This window comes from Acanthisitta chloris, unplaced genomic scaffold, assembly GCF_000695815.1.
Source record: "Acanthisitta chloris isolate BGI_N310 unplaced genomic scaffold, ASM69581v1 scaffold505, whole genome shotgun sequence".
Lineage (NCBI taxonomy): Eukaryota > Metazoa > Chordata > Aves > Passeriformes > Acanthisittidae > Acanthisitta > Acanthisitta chloris.
In genome coordinates, this window is record NW_008672955.1 from 16,706 (window position 1) to 22,249 (window position 5,544).

Consider the following 5,544-nt stretch of genomic DNA (forward strand, 5'->3'; position numbering starts at 1 on the left):
AAAGAACTATTAAAAACAACCCCAGACTGAATAAACCAATATTTTTATACTTTTATAAACAATTAGAGTATTATAGCTGGAAATATTGAACAATGTTAAGTCTTTAAGTATGACATTTATTACCAAAGTACAGAATCATATGTACACACGTGTGTACATATATACACACACACATGTGTAGTTCAGAAACACATTAATATCAGTTACACTGGCATATTATTTGCTTTGAGTAAACTAGCTAAGTAGGTTGATAAGGGTTTAAAGTCTCCTGGTGATAAACTTACAAAGGTGTGTCTCAAGCTAGTTTTTCACAGATAGATCTTGGTCAGAGCTGAGCATGTGGGGTGATCCTCTGCACTCTACTTGATGATAAGTGGGACTTCCCAGATTAAAAGAATGAAATTACAACAATACTTATTTGAATTCCTGATACATTTGAAGCCAGAAGTAAAAAAGGTACCAGTAGGGCAGCTCAGTAGAAGGTAGGGAAAAATCTCTGGAAGCAGATAACATTCTCATTTGCTGAGTCCCATTCTGTACTTAAGCCCTGTTAATCCCTTCAAAAAGACAACTGCAAATACATACATACTGATATGTGCATGCGTACATAGAATGTGAGAGGGGATGACGTGTAGAAACCCCCCAGCAACAGCCAGAATAAAAAATGAACAGGAAAAACAAGCTCTGCTCTATGCAGCTCTGAGTGTGCTGTTCTATCAGGGCAAATTACAAGAGCAAGACCCTTGCTCAACCAAATCTACAGCCCTCTTATTCATCTGCAATTTGTGATGGACGGACAGGAGGGAGTGAGACCCCAGAAACTGGAGCCTTAGCAGGCAGGCTGACCTGGTCCATGAAGTGGAAAATCACGAATGGATTAGGAACCTCAAGCAGGCTGCAGACAGCCAAGTGCTAGAAGAGCCGTCTGATCTTGGGTTGTATTGCCAACAGGGAACAGGGTCTGACATCATCTCATTTGCAGCAGGAAGGGCTGAAAGGTGCTAGATGGGAACAGGAACAAGCTCAGTGGGGGGACAACATATGAGCTAGGCTGGGCACCACTGAGGTAAAAGTTGACAAGGTTGTCCTACAGAATAGCATACTTCACTGTAGTGAGGTAGGTACAAAGTCTGAATTTTCATGGTCATTTCGTGGTCATTTCAGCTCTCCATTACTGATCAGGTCCATCAGATTTCTTTCTGGTCTCAGCAGCTGTAGTGCTACCTTCCTCATTGTCACCATTAACCTGCTTGTTATTCTCATTACACCACCTATTATGCCTGTCTTTTAGCTTCTCGTTCTCTATTTCATTCCGTGTCATCTCTTGTCTAACCGCCTGTCTTTTAGCTTCTCGTTCTCTGTTTCATTCCGTGTCATCTCTTGTCTAACCTTCCAACTTTTTTCATCTATGATTTCTCAGGTAGTATAAAAAGCTCAGCTTTACTTTCTGATGAGTTGTAACCCTTGCTACAATTAGCCCCTGTTAACAAACAAATAGCTCCTGCTTTCTCCTCTGCTGCCCCCAATATTTGGATGAAGTTTATGAGAAACCTACAGAGCCATTACATTATTCATGTAAAATCGCTCCTTAAAGTCTTCCTTTCCAGGGATGCCAGCTCCAGTTAGGATGCCAGTGTACTAAAACTGTTACCAACCAGTCCACAAAAGAGCAAGTGAAAGGAAGAGCCAATTTGGGGATGAAAAGAACCAAAGTGATGAGAAATAAAAGAGCACATGGGAAAAGGCAGCACAGAGTCTGACAGAAAAACACTCCCAGAGAGAGGCAGGAAACAGCAACCCGAGGAAAAGAGGCAGAGCCAGGGCCATGGGAAATAGAAAGGCTGTGTAGCTTGCTCTAAAAATGTTGTGGAAAAGGTAGGTTGAGAATTGGACTGAAAAAGATACAAAGTATAATTCAGTGAAGTAAAGACGAGAAATACACATTCAAGGAAATGGGCATAGCAAACTATCCAATATGTTACCACAGTCATTTAAAGAGGAATGAGATTATATGCATTGCAGTAACTTATGCACTGGAACCCAACCCTTACTATGTGATCAAACTTGTCTCTCTTTTCTTTCCTGCTGCTGTAGCCAGAAAGGCCCTGGACATTAAGTATGGAGAGGTTCAGTGAAGAGACCTGGCTTGTGGTCCTGCTCCTGCTGCAGCATTGCTGGGACAGGGACTGGCAGCCTGAGGAGGCTGTGGGCAGGGTAGGGGCAGCCCCAGGCGATTGGGCAGGGACAGTTGGTGCCCTGTTGTTGCTACATCTGGTAATGGACTGTGTGGCCTTGCATAAACACTTTATTCCAAATCCCATGCAAGCATCAACTGCCATTTAAAACACTGCAAAACCAATCATAGGAGAGCAAACTTCATCACTTTATTTTAGGGAATCTAGATGAACCTAAGAAACCTGGAAAGGACAAAGAAAGGGAGAAAGGGGAGTATGGAAGAAAAGTTTAGAAAGATGCACACTAGCCATGGAGGCAATGAATGATCTCCTCTCAGGCATGTTTCTTGGGAAATGGGCCTCAAAAATCCCTCTGCTTTTCTCATGTATATAAGTAACTCTCTGCCTTTTCATATGTATTACTGTTCCCTCCCATTTTTCTCTTCTCAGTTATTGTCAGTAATAGCAATCTTTTCCTTACCATTCAGTCTGCCCACCTTGTCTCAGCCCTAGATCCTCTTTGTCCCCTCCTGCTTTTCACCTCCCTGTGCAAACTTGATTCCTTCATTCCTGCCATTGCACACCAAACAGCACAGCCAGAACTTTTGTAAACAGTACACAGCCCCAGGAAACCTCCTGATGGATGTTCACCTCCTTATAGCCTTGTATCTCCTCCACTAGTACCCCTAAACCATAGTTGATGACAGCTATAATATCTCTTTCTCTTTTTAAACTCTAGCAAATACAAAATGTTTCTGCTTAAATTACTTTCCTTTTTGATCCCATGCCTTCCATCTTCTTCTGTCATTCTAATCCAGGTTTTGAACCTCATTTTCAGAATCCAACAGTGGTTTTGTCTGAAACCATACCTCTACTCTCATTTCCCTCAGCTCTTCCTTTTTATACTCCTCCAAAGGCTTCTTTACAGGAATCATGTACAAGTCCTAACACCAGTGATTTGGTGTCTGCACTTTTACAGAACTAACCTCGTCACCTGAAACATCCTGACCCTTACTGACAAAGTGTGCATATACCACCTTCCCCCTACATAAATCTAGGCATATTTTTTCTGTCCTTTCTGCTCTCCTCTGTATTGCAGGGCAAGATGTTCAACAGAAATGTTACATTTAAAACACATTTTTATGAAACATGTTTTTACATCGTAGTATGACACATGCAGTTTCAAACCTTAAGAAGCTTGGACACAGTAGGATTAAAGTTATGAGCTAAATCACAGAGAGCATAAGATGAAGTATTTGCTGGATTTTGGCAAAACAGTATTGAAACTAAAGACCTGACATTTCAGAGTATTTGACATTATAGTATTACCCTAAGTTAAAATTAGTCTTGCTGATTCAGTTAGAGATACAAATGCTCAAAAGATCTGCAAATTTGTTTTCCAGAGCCTGCTCAAGTACCCAGAAAATGGAGAATGGACAATCAATGAGTCTCTGAAGAGGTGGATGCCCCACACCACATGGGATTATCATAGCAGACAAAGAACACAAACTCTCATTGTAAAACCTCTTGCCTGATTTACTGCACACCTTCCCTCATCTGCTGTAGATAGTGCACAGCCCCTGAGCGTCTCAAGAGCATGTTCATCCTGTGAACTCAGTGTGCCAAGCTATGTGGAGTACCTTATTTCTTTGAAAGCCAAGTGTTGAAAAGCTGTTGAAAAATGTATTCATGTGGTATCATAACAATGTGCACAAAAATCATTGTCAGTGTGAATCATTCAGCTCCCTTGACCAGTCTTATGATACTCTAATGGAGTAACTGTGACAGCAAATCACTATCTTTTGAACAAAGACAACATCAAGTGGCAAGACCCAAACTCGGCAGTCTTACCTGCTGACAGAAACAAATGGCAAGACTCAGACATCTGGATGCCATTCCTGGCACTGATGGAGAACAGTTTGTCCCTGCTTCCCCAGCTCCCACCATCAGCATGGCCTGCCCAGAATCTTCCACTCCTGTTACCTCCAGTTCCACCTCCTTGCACTCCACTGCCCAGCAGTGCTCCAACACTGTTGCACTCCTGACGAACATATATTTGTGTGGGCACCTGTGTTTTTCCCCTAGCCCCCACCCCAGGTGTGACCCCTTCTTTGCCAGTCCCTGCTTCCACTATGCAAGTAAAATTTTAACCCAGTGTCCAGCAAATCTCCACCTCACCTCCAAAAGCCATCTTCCAACTGTCCCCAGGCAGCTTGCCCAGCAAATCCTGTTTTCCACCTTCCCAAACGCCCATCAAATCTCACCCTGATTCTGCTGTTCAGTCTTCCCCATGCACAAGCCAGCTCTTTGCTGGCTCCCACTGCCAGACTCCTCCCTTAGTCCCCTCAGTCAGCCTCCCAGCCTCCCATGTCAACTACATTTCCGAACCCAGCTCATCAGAACTGTCACTCCTTCTACTTCCAAGCCTCCCACACAGCCCTACTGCTTCTCGTTCTCAGTTCTGTACTCAGCTAGTCCCAAGGCTCTGTGCTTCAGCTCCTATAGCTATTTTAGTATCTCCCAAACTAAACCGACACATTATCCTTTTCTTTCCCTCCCACATAAATTTTCACACTACTCATCAAGGCACAGTTTCTTCCTGCTTATTTTGTCCTTTGAATCTATTTTGCCAGCGATCCCCAACAATTTTCCCCAAAAAATATTGCTCATGCTTGCAATGTTATTTAAAATGGATGATTTACTCCCCTGTGCAAATCTTAGTCCAACAGAGGTTCCACTGAGGATGTACAAGAGGAAGCCTCTTAACCTCATTTTTCAAATGCTTGTTTCAAAACCTGCAAAGTACCTGAACTTCTTAGAGGAAAGGTCACTGCAAACATTTAAGATGAGAAAAAAGAGCACAGATTCCAAACCACTTTGTATAGGAAGCTATAAACTGTTTTGACTCAAAGGCTTTTAAAAAGGATCCTGAGTCAGATATCTAGCCTGAAACATTTCTGATGACATGTTAGAAATTTGACAAAATCCTATGTAGCTGCAAACTGTATTGAAAGTAGAAGAGTCAAGATGCATATCACCCTTAACAAAGCCAGAAAGTAAATGAAAGCCTCTCTCACTTTATTTCAGGCACCAGAATCCCTGTAACATCATCTTCTTAACTGATGAGAGCTATAGCAATGAATAATAGATTGCCAAAAAAATCTTCTAGATTCATTTCACCACGGTGTGATTTCAAAAGCTGAAGTTTATTTCTTGAAAGATTTTATGTCAATTTCTACATATATAAATAATAAAACCCCCCCCAACAATCAACAACCCCCACAAAGAAATCTCTCTTTGTGGAGATTAGCCTACACTAAGAAAATCACGGTAACACGAGAAGCTACTAACAAGCCAATTTTACTCACCA

At 42.1% G+C, this 5,544-nt stretch overlaps 1 protein-coding gene across 1 annotated transcript in view; it reads right to left on the reverse strand.

Annotated features, from left to right (window-relative positions):
• Positions 1–4,493, reverse strand: part of LOC103802247 (carbohydrate sulfotransferase 9-like) — a 10,720-nt gene extending 6,227 nt beyond the window's left edge. The window contains exon 1 of the mRNA XM_009074701.1: positions 4,353–4,493. The gene's annotated coding sequence lies outside the window, so the exon portion shown is untranslated. The remainder of the gene's footprint in view (positions 1–4,352) is intronic.
• Between the last annotated feature and the right edge of the window lie 1,051 nt (positions 4,494–5,544).